The sequence below is a fragment of the Rutilus rutilus genome, assembly GCF_951802725.1.
Source record: "Rutilus rutilus genome assembly, chromosome: 4".
Taxonomy (NCBI): domain Eukaryota; kingdom Metazoa; phylum Chordata; class Actinopteri; order Cypriniformes; family Leuciscidae; genus Rutilus; species Rutilus rutilus.
In genome coordinates this window covers 46,598,917-46,615,195 of record NC_140212.1, presented here as the reverse complement: position 1 = coordinate 46,615,195, position 16,279 = coordinate 46,598,917, and the positions used below count along the sequence as shown (strand labels likewise).

The 16,279-nt window shown below is 38.0% G+C and overlaps 1 protein-coding gene across 1 annotated transcript in view; it reads left to right on the top strand.

Annotated features, from left to right (window-relative positions):
• The first annotated feature begins 963 nt into the window (after positions 1-963).
• LOC311289539 (protein NLRC3-like) overlaps positions 964-16,279 on the top strand; it is a 60,356-nt gene continuing 45,040 nt past the window's right edge. The window contains exon 1 of the mRNA XM_084407618.1: positions 964-1,229. The gene's annotated coding sequence lies outside the window, so the exon portion shown is untranslated. The remainder of the gene's footprint in view (positions 1,230-16,279) is intronic.

The following is a 16,279-nucleotide window of genomic DNA, read 5'->3' as shown; positions in this document are numbered from 1 at the left end:
GGAAGTGTTTTAAAAAAGGAAAAGGAAACCTAGGAAAATAGAAGTGGTGTTTAATTGTCTTAACATGTCTGAATGTAGGTTCAAATGTAAAAAAAAAAAAAAAAAACATCAAAAAAAGTCTTAATTGTTTTCCTTGTAATTTGTTGTTTATAAAAATGTATTCATGTATTTGTTTACTGATTTATTGATTATTTGTTTATTGCTTATGTGATGGCCAATGCTTTGGCAATACTGTACAAGTCATGCCAATAAAGCTCACTTTAACTTGAGAGCCTGAGGAGGGGAGAGAGAGAGAGAGAGAGAGAGAAGCAGCCACTGGAGAAGAGGTATACAAGTGTGTGTGTGTGTGTGTGTGTGTGTGTGTGTGTGAGTGAGTCTGAGGACAACCTACATTTGATATCAGATACTTTCAGGTTTTTAGTCAAGTTGACTTATATTTGCATCCTTTTCATCAGAGAGAGAAACAGACAGGAAACATTAACAGGTGTGTGTGTGTGTGTGTGTGTGTGTGTGTGTGTGTGTGTGTGTGTGTGTGTGTGTGTGTGTGTGTGTGTTAAACTATGCAGGGAAATGTCTTGATATTGTTTCTGCTGGCCCAGGAAAGCATTGTTGCAATTATGTGGTGTAAATCCTGTATGATGGAGAATATCTACAGGTGTTGATGTCAGTGTAATAGAGGCCCTATGTGTGTGTGTGTGTGTGTGTGTGTGTGTTCGGGCCAGAAGACAATGTGCCCAGGGTTCTGAAATCTTAATCCGGGCCTGCGTACAGACAGAGTTTTCTGCAGAGAAGGACAGTTTCACCCAGTGCCTTTATGTGCATCACTTAAACCTCACACTGCTGTTTCCTGTTATGTTCATTTAGTTAAAGATCTAAACCATCGTGAGAAAAACTTCTCTCACCCCTGATGCCCTAGAGAGGAAACGATTCAAAGAAGTAGCAGGTTATCGGCCACATCCTGTCACACAAACATATGCATTTATATTGAAGAAACAAACTTTCCACTAAGAAGAAAACTCTTAAAGTAACTACAGTGTTTTGATGGCAGACAGTGCTTCTCCATCTATGAATTTCTATGAATTAAATCTCTACTAGTTTTCTGAAGAAGTTCTGGTTTAATCGGTTTAAGTTTCAAAGTTCTCAAAGTCCTTTATGAAAACGCAGAACTGAAAGCAGCTTTAAAGCAACTTCTGCAGGAACAAGACTCATCTTCACCGTCATTATTCATGGTTAGTAAATACTACTTCTTAATATACTGATATATAAAGATAAAAAGTCATGTATCCATTCACAATGATCTAGACTTAATAAACAGTATTGTGTATGACTTTTTTGATTGCTAACAAAACTCAAAGCAATATTTGATCTTTTACAGTAATTTTAGCAGATTTAAGCAACACAGCTTTCTCAACACAGTTATCTCTAAAGAGCAGTCCACTTTAAAAAATAATAAAACATATAGCAGCAGCATATTAGAAAGAGCAAGCATAAAATCGGTTAAAAAGCAAAAAAAATTGGCCAGTGTATGTTTAATTATGACTGAATTGCATTTCACTGTGGCGTCATCCTCTCATCACATATCAAGCACACAGGTAAGCCAGAATCGTCAGGGGTGAAGGCAAATTAATCTGTCCGTGAAGCATTAAATGTTCTATTTTCATCCGAAATTCTTTTTTTAGATTTACACTGTTAATGATTTTCTTGTATTTGTACAGTACATTACTGGCTACCGGAAGCTAATTATTTTATTAACCCTCTAGAGCAGGGGTGTCCAAACTCGGTCCTGGAGTTTAGCTCCAACCCCAATTAAACACACCTGAACCAGAAAATAAAGTCCTAGTAAGATCTTGATTATCTGGTTCAGGTGTGTTTAATTGGGGTTGGAGCTAAACTCTGCAGGACAGTGGCCCTCCAGGACCGAGTTTGGACACCCCTGCTCTAGAGCCCTGTGGAGCACTTTTATGATGGATAGATGCAGTTTTATCATGGATGGATGTACTTTTATGATGGATAGATGCACTTTTATGATGGATAGATGCACTTTTATAATGGATAGATGCACTTTTATGATGGATGGATGCACTTTTATGATGGATAGATGCACTTTTATGATGGATAGATGCAGTTTTATCATGGATGGATGCACTTTTATAATGGATAGACAGACTTTTATCATGGATAGATGCACTTTTATAATGGATAAATGCACTTTTATGATGGATGGATGCACTTTTATGATGGATAGATGCACTTTTATGATGGATGGATGCACTTTTATGATGGATAGATGCACTTTTATGATGGATGGATGCACTTTTATGATGGATAGATGCACTTTTATGATGGATAGATGCACTTTTATGATGGATGGATGCACTTTTATGATGGATAGATGCACTTTTATGATGGATGGATGCACTTTTATGATGGATAGATGCACTTTTATCATGGATAGATGCACTTTTATGATGGATAGATGCACTTTTATCATGGATGGATGCACTTTAATCATGGATAGATGCACTTTTATGATGGATGGATGCACTTTTATCATGGATGGGTGCACTTTTATCATGGATGGATGCACTTTTATGATGGATAGATGCACTTTTATCATGATAGATGCACTTTTATCATGGATAGACAGACTTTTATCATGGATAGATGCACTTTTATAATGGATAAATGCACTTTTATGATGGATGGATGCACTTTTATGATGGATAGATGCACTTTTATGATGGATGGATGCACTTTTATGATGGATAGATGCACTTTTATGATGGATGGATGCACTTTTATGATGGATAGATGCACTTTTATCATGGATAGATGCACTTTTATCATGGATGGATGCACTTTAATCATGGATAGATGCACTTTTATGATGGATGGATGCACTTTTATCATGGATGGGTGCACTTTTATCATGGATGGATGCACTTTTATGATGGATGGGTGCACTTTTATCATGGATGGATGCACTTTTATGATGGAGAGATGCACTTTTATGATGGAGAGATGCACTTTTATCATGGATAGATGCACTTTTATGATGGATGGGTGCACTTTTATGATGGATGGATGCACTTTTATGGACTTTTTTTTTTTACAGAAACAAACATTCACTGCCATTATAAAGCTTTGAAGAGCCAGGACATTTTTTTATATATATCTTCGATTGTATTAGTCTTAAATAGGGATGTAACGGTATGAAAATTTCATATCACGATTATAGTGACCAAAATTATCACGATTATCAATATTATCACCGTTTTATTCAAATGAGATGTAAATGTTCAAAAATAACTTATACGCACACTGAAACCATTTCAACAAGTTTTATATTTGGAAATCAACAAACAACAAATAAAATTAGCAGCTCTACTATGCACTTTTTTTTAAGCATACACATTAAATTATATGACCGTCGTCAATAGCAATGCATTGTAACACAGCGCACATCTCTTCTATCACCGCGGCAGCATTCCCGTTGTCCTTCCAAAAGTGAGAGAGGTATGGGGCCCTGCACAGTGTCTATTTCAGCAAGCAATGCTGGTTCAGGTTTTGCTAATGTTCTTGTGATTCTACCGGCATTCTAGACAAGCAATCGGCTGCAAAGTTTTTGTGTCCAGCCCTGTGCACCACGTCTTATTGGTAACAAAGCAGTCTAGCTGACCATCTTGCAATGCGTAAGCCAGCGCGATTCATGCCTTTTGTAGCAAGTAGAGTTGATAACGCTCGATTGTCTGAGGGTAAATCTTCTCCCCCAGAGATACGTTCTCCAGCGTTCCACAGCGAAAACACATGCCAACGCTTCCTTTTCCACTGGACTGTACTTTTTGTCTGCATCGGTAAGTACTCGAGAAGCAAATGCAGTAACTCGTTCTGTGCCATCGGTGTGAAGCTGGGATAACATCAAGTTCAAGTTCAAATTTATTGCCAATTTTACTGTATGTACAAGACATACAGAGGATTGAAATTCCATTTCCCTCAGACCCCATGGTGTAAAACCCAAACATAACACAGACAAGTATTACAAATGTTAAAATTATATATAAATCACAATAAAAACATTTAAAAAAAAAACATCAGGCACATAAGAGTGACATAGCCCCTAAGCCATAATCAGATGCATCTGTTGAGAGATACGTTGGCAAGTTTAGATCGAAAGGTGCCAGAGCTGGACCTTGTTTGAGCAGTGTTTTCAGTTTTCGGAAGCTGTCATCCGCCTCCGCCTCTTCTGATTATTCTTTTCACTCCTCTATCAGAACTCTTGCGAGGAGCACTGGTCGAGGCAAATTTATGGTGAAATGATTGTCTTTCCACTTCCGTATTATGGCCCCAACAGTGCTCACTGGACCATTCAGAAGCTTAGAATGGTGCCTATAACCAATGCCATCATTATGTGTTGGAACAATTAGGTTGCGAAGGTCTTGAGACAGCTCTTTGCTTTTACCCATCATGAGATGTGTCTTGTGTGACACCTTGGCAATGAGACCTTTTTGTAGGCCAACCGTTGGGACTGAACCAGCTGTTATTAATTTGCATGGACAGGGGGCTGGATTGCTTTTTAATTACTAATAGTTTTAAGCTGGTGTCTTGGCTTTCCATGCCTTTTTGCACCTCCCTTTCTTCATGTGTTCAATACTTTTTCCCTGTGTCATTTCACATTATTACACATAACGTAATTTCTGAGCTTATTTGTTTTGGTTTCTTTGTATGTCCTGATTCCTTGGGTTGATATCAACATCTGATGAAAATTTCATGTCAATAGCACCTTTGGAAATATATTTACTGAGAAAAATGGTGACGTGTTCAATACTTATTTCCCCCGCTGTATCATATTTTTTTAATACTGCTTTTAACCGATAGGAGTTTTTAATATTTTTTATTATATTGCAATAAGTTCACAGTTACTGTCCTAATTAATGTAGAAACAACTTTAAGTCAGTATATTTTAAATATTGGTTTAATGCCATCTTTTTATAAATGAAGGCCAGTATCACTGATACTAATACAGCTACTGATGTCTCTATAATAATTGATTTTTTAAACATTAATCATAGACATTCATCTTTACAGTATAACTGAAAGCTATCGATTTCAACATTTATTAGGCTATAAATAAAATATCAACTTTTAATGTAAGTGAACTTAAAACATTCTTCTCATAAACCCATTTTAATAAATGTCACATTAACCTGTGACCTTCCTACCTGTCTAACAGGAAATATACAGAAATTAAATAAAGTTATCAAACACTTTACAGTCTTCACTGCATAAATCATAAATGAAATATAGGTAACACTTTACAATAAGGTTCATTAGTTAACTACATTAGTTAACATTAAAGCCACACCGTGTAACTTTTCAACCTTCATAATATATTTCCAAGACCCTTGTGATGGTACATCGACTTACAGTAGGTTGAATGACACGTCTGCCATAGTCTGACGGGGTCTGTATCGCTTTTACTGGCGCTATGTAACTTCGGGGTTCGGGTAGTAACCAGAGCACAAAAAGAACTACAAAATTCGACTGCTTTACGGCATACGTCACTTCCCCCACCACTTCCTCAAATTCGGACGTGAGCGTTTATATACTGTCTATGGACGTGAGATGCCAACCAGCGTTTGTTTTCGGCTTTCGTGCGTATGTTTTTGTCATGGGGGCTGTTGTGTTTAGACCTGGCCACTTCATGCGTTTTCTCAGATCGGATAGCTATCCGATTGAGAAAAGACCAGGTGTAAATGCCCTCCGAAACGCATTCAAGACGGATTTGAATCCGATCGCTCAAACCACTTCAGGAGGAGGTCTGAGACGCATTCCAGACGAAACTGAACAAGTGTAAATGCATCTGGTTGTTGAAACCACACATGTAAATTGTACTCCTCCCAAAATTGCTAAAAAATAAATAATAATAAAAAAACGTGTGAGAGCGTGTTATTGGCTATATGTTATTGCCAGATATGACGACGCGCTGGAACACGCATCACCGCAGCTGAGCATCAATTCATCAAGCCAACGTGCAAACTATCGCAAATCAAAGTGAAAGTAAGTCGCAGACGCTTAACACACAATAATCATTATCATTAAAAGTAAAGAAACTAAATGATCTTACCAGGGCTGTTGCTGCTGCTCTCTCTTATTGTGGTCTTTGATTTTGAAATTTTAGCTGATGATCAATAAAATGCAGCTCATATCTGTTGCTTTCGGTGACGTGCACTCCATTAAATCTGCATATAGCGCGAGAATTGAAGATCGGATTTAAATCCGTTTCGCAAAAACACATTTATGTGACCAGGTGTAAATGGAATCGTTTTGATAAATCTGATAGCTATCCGATCTGAGAAGACGCATGAAGTGGCCAGTAAATAAATCTCTTATTTGTAAACTTGTTTGCATTCTATGTTGTATGTTGTTGTGCTTGCTTGTAGTATGTCATTTTTTTACATGCTGTTCATTCATCCATTGCTGATAATTAGACCAGTCCAATAATTTCCATGTCTAGCTAGCTTTCGGGGGTGGAGGGGTATTTACAACAGTGCAAGTATTCCACAGCGACTCTAGGGGTCGCTGTTTGACAAAAACACAATTTCTCCACAGTGTCCCTTTAACTAATAATGAACTGCACTTATACAGCATTTGTTCATCTTTGTTAATGTTAATTTCAACATTTACTAATGGTTTATTAAAATCTTATTAACATTAGTTAATGCACTGTGAACTAACATGAACAAACAATGAACAGTTTTATTTGTATTAACTAACATTAACAAAGATTAACAAAAACAGTAATAAATGTATTGCTCATTGTTAGTTCATGTTAGTTAATACGTTAACTAATGTTTAATAAAGGAACCTTATTGTAAAGTGTTACCGAAATATAAATGAATCCTTATTAAATCTACAATTTTCTCTGCTACAACAATCTCTGTTACCTTTGTTCTTTGATTTTGATTAGCCAGCAGCCATATCTCCCTGTAGCCCAAGACTGGTTGGTTGCCCACTGAAGCTAAGCAGGGCTAAGCCTGGTCAGTGTCTGGATGGGAGACCTCCTGGGAAAACCAGGTTGCTGCTGGAAGAGGTGTTAGTGAGGCCAGCAGGGGGCGCTCACCCTGTGGTCTGTGTGGGTCCTAATGCCCCAGTATAGTGACGGGGACACTATACTGTCAAAGAGCACCGTCCTTTGGATGAGACGTTAAACCAGTGGTGTAGTCTACGTGATACGCAGGTATACGCCGTATACCCACTAGAAAAGGCCAAGGATTTGCGTATACCCACTTAAAAAAAGCGTGAGGATACGTATCAACTTCGTTTTGTGTCAGAACTTTCACACTTTCATTCATAAATTCACCCCATCTGTGTTTGCGAAGCGACGGATCGAATCGCGGAATCCAGTCACAAATGGAACTTGCTATATAAAGCAGAACGTCACGGAATTTGCTATTTTTGAATGAATAAATCAAAAGTAGCTGCTGTACAATGAATCAAATCTCGATATGGACTAGTGTCTATGAATATTAAAGCTAAAAGAGACTGCAATTGTTCTACGCGTCTCTGGGAATGAGCGCTGTGTGCTCCTCCACTACACACACACACACTAGTGATGGGAAGTCCGGTTCTTTTCTGCGAACCGGTTCTTTCGGACAGTTCGTTTCAATGAACCGGTTAAAAAAACCGGTTCACCAGTTCTTTTACGTCATCATGTAATGACGTCAATTCTATCATCGCGGCGTATAAATATACATTCAAATAAAGGCATTTGTAATCATAACTTCAGTTAAATAATGTACTCATCGTCATAATCATTTTGGATAGGTTTCTTACATTTACGTTTTGAAAGTGAACCCTGTAGTAGGCCTAAGGAAATGCGCAAACGCGGATGTTTTACATGTCTTAAAGTGAATAAACTGGTCTTCATCATTTTTATTTTATGTGCAATTAAATAAACTTACATTTCGCCGAATTCGGCCCCTCATTCAAGTCATTGGTTCACCCGTGCTCATGTAACAGCACAGCACATAGACAGCATATAAACACAGCATCAGTTGGCCAAAAGAAAGTTCGGTTCAGAGACGGTGCGATCACGCATGCGCAGTCTCTCCAGCTCATCGGTTCTCCGTATCGAACGTGTCCGAAAGAAACAGTTCTCGGTTCTGTGCTGGTGATCCGAGAGCTGCTGCAACAACCAGTTCTTGACTCGAGAACCGTAGCATGCCTGAGTGTGAGCTGAAAACTACTGAAACCTTACTAGGCTAAATCAGTCGACAAAACTAAAAACTCGATGCATGTCTCCAGTATGTTTAATACGTTATGTTTTGATTAACACATTATAAACATTTGCACCCTTTAAAACCTTGGAAAGAGTTTAGGCTACGTCAAAAACGTATATCACCTTACTTAGAAATTAAATTATCTGTTCCTGAAAATAATGTTTTAGTATAATAATAAATGTTTAGTTTTATAATCCATTCATTGTTTCCAATCTTTAAAATAATACAGTGAAAAGGCAGTAGCCTATGTGATAAACATGTTTCTAACATGTTTTATTTTGTTACACTTATTGATGTTCAATAAAATACTTAAGAAACATGCATTTCGTCCCTCTGAAAAAATTGCACGCATGCTCAGCTCATCAGCTCATCGGTTCTCCGTATCGAACGCGTCCGAAAGAAACAGTTCACAGTTCTGTACTGGTGATCCGAGAACAGCTGTACCTGTACGTTCGGCAGTGCGCGCATGCTCAGTATCTGCTCGTGCTCATCACTTCTCTCAGCACAACATGTCTCAGTTCAGTGAACTGTTGGATTTACTGGAGTAACATATATGCCTACCCCGGATATTGGTTTATTTTGAGTCGAAGGGACTGTCAGGACTCAGGCATGTCCGAAAGTGAGTAACTTAACTTGTGGATCAGCGCTGACGCAAGACGCGAACTGTTTCGAACGATTCAGTCCGATTTAGTGTACTGGTTCGACCAGTTCACTAAAAAGAACCGGTTCAAAAGAACGATTCGTTCACGAACCGGCCATCACTAACACACACACACACACACACACACACAGAGAAGCACGCGTGACTCACGCTCGTGGGGTTTTCAGCGTTTCACTGTATTGAGACATGATGTAAGCTACACATGTGCAATTGTGCATTTCATCGCAGAGCTGCTATGAGAGTCACTTGATGAGAATTTCACCATTTCATTTGATAAAACTATCGTCATTCATTCGTTTCATATACACACAGAAAGTAAAGTTATGTCTTTACAACAACCTGTCAAAATAAAAGTTCTGTATAACTTGAAGAAATTATAACAGAAATATATTACTATTGCACGGAGTATACTTCAGGCCTAATAATAATAATAATAATAATAATAATAGTTTATTAAAACACACAGAAACTCAAATGAAATGTCTACAACCCACCAAAATAAAGTTCGGTCGAACTCAAATTAATTAGAAAGAAATTGCACAGTAAAATGTATTTTAAAATAACATTTTTTTCAAAAACACCATTTCTAGGGGGGGGGGGGGGGGGGGGGGGGTGTTATATAAGAGTATACTCACTACAAAAAACTACACTACACCACTGCGTTAAACCGAGGTGCTGACTCTCTGTGGTCATTACAAATCCCATGACACTTCTCGTAAAGAGTAGGGGTGTAACCCCGGTGTCCTGGCCACATTCCACCCATTGGCCCTTACCAATCATGGCCTCCTAATAATCCCAATCCACTGAACTGGCTCTATCACTCTCTCCTCTCTCCACCTAAAGCTGGTGTGTGGTGAGCGCACTGGTGCCGTTGTACTGTGGCTGCCGTCGCATCATCCAAGTGGATGCTGCACACTGGTGGTGGTTGAGGAGACATCCCCTGATATGATTGTAAAGCGCTTTGGGTGTACAGTAGTACATATGAAAGCGCTATATAAATGCCTCATTCATTCATTAACATTAATGACATCGCAGCAACGGGTTTATTAGGCTGAACGTGTAAACATGCAGTGCAAACGTGTGTTTGAAGTGGCGAAACAGGTGAAAAGAACGTGCTCTTTACTTAGTGTTCTCAAAATTGCATGTCGAAAGCGTGTGCTCACTTTTTTAGGGCTTGAGTCTGTCACGTTTTTGTCCTATAGCACAAATAAATACAACAGAGCAAACATTTACAAATTCAATTCAGATGAAATAAACAGTTCTTTTAAGGTTTTTCAATCCGTGTATCATTTGTTCAGTCATTTTTTTATTTAATATTGAAAGTAGAAAAATGAGAAAACGGTTCCTATTTCGTTTTTTCATTTTTTTTTAGCTTTAGTTTTCGTTCTGAGGTAGCAAAATTAATAAACAGCTTGAATATTCGATTTCTTCACGTGGGCGGGAATGAAACGCCCCTCTCCTCTGATTTGTCAGCCGAAGATCAAACTGTCCTGTCATCAGTTCTTCCTCAGTTCTGCACTACAGAATAAGAGTCCTCCATTGTGTGGATTCTTAACGCGTTTATTGCAACTTTTTCTTTTTTTTCCATCAACCAGACTAACGAATGGCTCAACACAACCCGTACTGGGGAATAGACTAGACAGGGCTTTCTTCTTTGTAGACCAGAGTTCCCAAGTGCCAGGGGTTTGCTTTTTTCCTATTTTCCGAACTGTAAAGTCACGTTTTTTTAATTTTTTTTTATCATGAACCACGCTGTGTTTTATTCCTAAGTGACTATATAATGCATTTTACTTCAAATAATCTAAATGTTGACTTTGGAAAGTAGGCGCGTCAGAAGGCTATTCACTCTATTTTGGTTCATTTTTGGTGTGCGCCAGAAAGATGTTAAGGAAGCTGAGCATCATGTTGTTTTCTTTATTTTTCAAAGGCATGACATTTTGTTGTCATTTTGAATGTACACAAATAAAAATATAAATTTTACCGCTTCGAATGACAGAGTTTTAAACGACAGAATATTAAGTTATTTCCCCTGTTGAGCAACAAATCCAAGTGATGGCGCTGGCGCATCGCTCGCTCACACAACATCTAGGCTATTATCAGTTCACTTCTGGCATTGCTAACTTGACATCGCAGCCTGTTTATTATTAAAATAAAACACAGTCGACCAAATATATAAAAAGTTATTCTGCTTAATTTAATTGGTCTTTTGTACAATATAAAAGCTGTGCCGCACAGTCCTACTTGCTGTTACTCCAAACTCCTTTCTCTTGCTGTGATGATGCTGATTTAGCCTATACATGTATATTGGGACTCGACTGAAGTATGAAGCCTTCTTTACATTACTAGTTAGCATCCAAATGTTACATTGCAAATATGGAAACTTTGGACTGAATGAGAGATGCGTGAAACCAATGTCGGTACAGTTTCAGTTTCGATTCAAATTAATTTTTTTTAGGCTTGGCGTTTAAAATAGGCTAAATGTTGTTTATAATAAAGGACACAATAGTCAAGTCAAGTCATCTTCATTTATATAGCGCTTTTAACAATGTAGATTGTTTCAAAGCAGCTTTACAGAGATAAACGTATAATTTAAGGTAAGATTGTTTTGGCTTTATAGCGGTTCTTTAATAAAGTTATTTTCCAGCTAAAGTTAGTTTTGATTGATTCGCTTCCGTCGCAACGATCATTTGTTATTAAATTTGGGGCCGCTAAGACGACACCATTCTCTCTACACAAACTTTAAACGCAAACCTGTGAGAAACGCTGATGGCGTTCACATGCGCATTAAGAATCTGTTCTATAGTTATGTGTGTTTGAATATATGTGCGCAGGTTTGTAATTCCCTACAAACCAAGCCTAAACAAAGTACTGGTGTTTCCTTATAATTTTGATACAGAATTTTATATTATTTTATCCATTCGGGGTAGGTACGCGAATTGAGTTTTCCCGACGACGCTTTATCTGTAGAGTGGTAAAGGGATCCTCCATAGGGAGAGACTAGTTGGCACTTCAGCACTGCGTTGACATCGGGTTCAGGCGAAGGTCATTCGTCAGATCTGGATACGGCCTGGATCTGGCAGGCTGCGGGAAAACCTCGGGATAAACAAAGACACTAAAATTAGCGTAGATGCCATTCTTCTCATGATGTAACGAGTACATCAGGATTTATGGGAAGTGTTCCCGGTTCCAGCTGACCTAATCTATGCAGCCTAACATTGAATTATAGAAGTCTATAATGTATTATGTGAATGCTAGGTCAAAGAGATGTGTCTTTAATCTAGCTTTGAACTGACAGAGTGTGTCTGCTTCCCGGACAATGGTAGGAAGACTGTTCCAAAGTTTTGGTGCTAAATAGGAGAAGGATCTCCCGCCAGCAGTTGATTTTGATATTCTAGGTATTATCAACTGGCCGGAATTTTGAGATCGCAATAGACGTGAAGGACTATAATGTGTTAAGAGCTCGCTCAAGTACTGCGGAGCTAAACCATTTAGTGCTTTGTAAGTAATCAGCAATATTTTAAAATTTATGCGATGTTTAATAGGGACCAAATGCAGTTTTGACAGAACTGGGCTAATATGGTCATACTTCCTGGTTCTGGTAAGAACTCGAGCTGTTGCATTTTGAACTAGCTGTAGTTTGTTTATTAAGCGTGCAGGGCAACCACCCAGTAGAGCATTACAATAATCTAGCCTTGAGGTCATGAACGCATTAACTAATTGTTCCGCATTTGTCAATGAGAGCATATGGCGTAATTTAGATATATTTTTTATATTTTACAGATACTAGACACGTGACTTTCAAATGAAAGATTGGTATCAAAGAGCACACCCAGGTTCCTAACCGACGACGAAGACTTAACAGAGCAGCCATCAAGTGTTAGACAGTATTCTAGGTTATTACGTGAGGAAGTTTTTTGTCCAATAATTAGAAACTCTGTTTTTTCAGAATTAAGTAGTAGGAAATTCGAGTCATCCAATTTTTTATATCAGCTATGCATTCCGTTAATTTTGTGAATTGGTAAGTTTTTTTAGGTTTTGAAGAAATATAGAGCTGAGTATCGTCAGCATAACAGTGGAAGCTAATTCCATGTTTCCTAATGATATCTCCTAAGGGTAGCATGTACAGAGTGAACAGCAGCGGTCCTAGTACTGAGCCTTGTGGTACGCCATACTGAACTTGTGATCGATGAGACATCTCTTCATTTACTGCTACAAACTGATAACGGTCAGATAAGTATGATTTAAACCATGCTAGTGCAATTCCACTAATGCCAACATAGTTTTCTAGTCTATTTAAAAGAATGTTGTGGTCAATAGTGTCAAATGCAGCACTAAGATCGAGTAACACTAATAGAGAGATACAACCACGATCGGATGATAAGAGCAAATCATTTGTAACTCTAACTAGAGCAGTCTCGGTACTATGGTACGGTCTAAACCCGGACTGGAAATCCTCGCAGATATCATTTTTTTCAAAAAAGGAACACAGTTGTGAAGATACTGCTTCTTCTAATATCTTTGACAGAAAAGGTAGATTCGAGATCGGCCTGTAATTGACTAATTCTGTAGGATGAAGTTGCGTTTTATTAACAAGCGGTTTAATCATAGCCAGCTTAAAGTTTTTTGGCACGTATCCTAGAGACAAAGGCGAATTAATGATATTAAGAAGAGGATCTATGACCTCTGGAAGCATCTCTTTCAGTAGCTTAGTCGGTATAGGGTCTAACATACATGTTGTCGATTTAGATGATTTAACGAGTTTAGTAAATTCTTCCTCTCCTATAGCAACGAATGAATAAAATGTTTCCTCAGGAAGACTACAATGCACTGCCTGATGCGATACTGTAGTAGACGGTTGCATAGTTATAATTTTGTCCCTGATATTATCAATCTTTTAAGTGAAGAAGTTCATAAAGTCATTACTGCTGTGTTGCTTGGAAACTTCGGTGCTTGATGCTTTCTTTTTCGTTAGTTTAGCCACTGTTTCAAATAAATACCTAGGATTATGTTTATTTTCTTCTAATAGGGTTAAAAAATAAGCAGATCTAGCAGCTTTTAAAGCCTCTCTGTAAGTAATTGAGCTCTCCTTCCATGAAATGCGAAATACCTCTAGTTTTGTTTTCTTCCAGTTGCGCTCCATTTTTCTGGCTGCTCTCTTAAGGGCCAGAGTGTGCTCATTGTACCACGGCGTTGGACTATTTTCTTTAATATTCCTTTAAGCGCAACGGAGCAACTGTGTCTAAAGTGCTGTAAAAGAGAGAGTTAAAAGTTTCTGTTGCAATATCTAGTTATTCTAAGCTATCTGGGATGCTGCTGAGGAGATGAAACTGATTAGGAAGATAATAGGCTATTATTATAAGTTATTAGGTTATATTTTTATTATACGTGGCTACTTATTTTTCATTCTTGTTGTTTTCTGAATACCATTCATTTAAGGATTTGACATATTCTACAGTAAGGGGAAGGTAAATACACATAGACATAGCCTATATGTTATTAATAGTGTTTATAATGTTAATGTTGTATTTTATTTACTGGTCTTTTACACTATTTCTGAATAGGCTAATAATAAAATGCATTTGTTTCCCTCTCAACATGACCGATGCGCTACGCACAAGCGCACATCTTTGAGATATAAATGAATAAATTTTAATAAAACAAGGCCTACATCATAAAACTCAGAAGAGTATGTATTTTAATATCTCAGTTGTTCTCTGTTCTCCGGTTGTTAGATAGTCGGTCTGAATGACAGTTCATGCGTTTAGGTTAATATAGGTCTATTATATAGTCAATGCATTATTCTTTTTTTTTGTATTAGTGTTAAAAATATTTAATTTACAACTAATTATATTGATTTATAGCTTCATTTATTATTATTTTTTTAATTACTGGGCGAGGGCGACCATGGTAGGCTAACAGCCGTCATTTACCCTGCATACCCAGCTGATGCAAAGCGTAGGTGAATTTATATCTACACAGAAGAAAGCCTACACCGTCTACACCGTCTAGTCTATTCCCCAGTACGGGTTGTGTCGAACCATTCGTGAGTCTGGTTGTTTGATGAAAAAAAGATGAAATGTAGGCCTAGTCCACACGGACACGGATATTTTTATAACCGGAGTTTTTCCTCCTGCGTTTTAAAAAAAAATCCCGTCCACATGTGCTCGGTTTAAAAGAAATCTCAGCCTACATGAAAACACAAAAACACGCTATCACGCGCTGTCAAGAGCATGCCACACCAGCAGGCTGCGATCGTAAAGCCACGTTGGCCAATCAGAAGCCTGAATTAGAAGCAAAGACCCTGGTTTTACTGTCTACACGACAACACTGCAACCGCGTTTCTGAAAATCCTCACCCTGGCAGGGGTTTTCAAAAATGTTCGGTTTCAGTGACCTGATACTGCGTTTCCGTGTGGACGAACGGCCGAACCACGTAAAAAAAGTCACGGTTATAAAAATAACGTGTTAAATCCACACAACGGAGGACTCTTATTCTGCAGTGCAGAACTGAGGAAGAACTGATGACAGAAGAACACTAATCAAATATAAAATATCACTGCAGTCTTCAGGGAATAAATATAGTTATAGATAAATATAGATCCTGTCCACGTTAAAAATTCACTTTCCACTTTCTTCTCTAGTTTTACAACAGTCAGCATAGATAATACTTTGAAATGAATCATGTCTATGAGCTCTTTCACATGCTCTTTGACCCTTTGCCTACTGAGGTTCTAAACATGTACTTCACAAGCTTATGTCCTGCTATTACCGTAATTATTAACAATTCCTTAGCTACTGGGCACGTCCCTTTGGCCCTTAAGACAGCCGCTATTACACCAGTTCTTAAAAAGCCTGGCTCTGATCCTGAAGATTGATCTACCTATAGGCCTATTGCCAATCTACCTTTTCTGGCTAAAGTCCTCGAACGGGTCGTTGTTGGCCAGCTACAGCAATATCTGTACAAATATTTATGTCTTTATGTTGTTTCTACATTATTTTGGAGATTTAATGTGAAAGTATTATAATATCAAAATATATTAAAAACTTTATTGTTTATCGCGATTACCAGAAAATGACAAAAAAATTGCAAAAAAATTATGTTTATTTTTAAATCGATTGACAGCACTTATACTCTGCTCTTTTTTGTATTTTTGGAAAGTGTCTGATAACATATGATTTATTATAGACATGTGTGTTCTTGTCCAACAGCTGTAAGTCAGTAAAGGACAATGGCTTCTGTTGAACAGCATGATAACACACTTGTCACATTCACCGTCTGTCGCTGCACTACATTACCCAGGGTCCTCTTTGGCGCACCTGCACTCACTCTCTCCGGATTA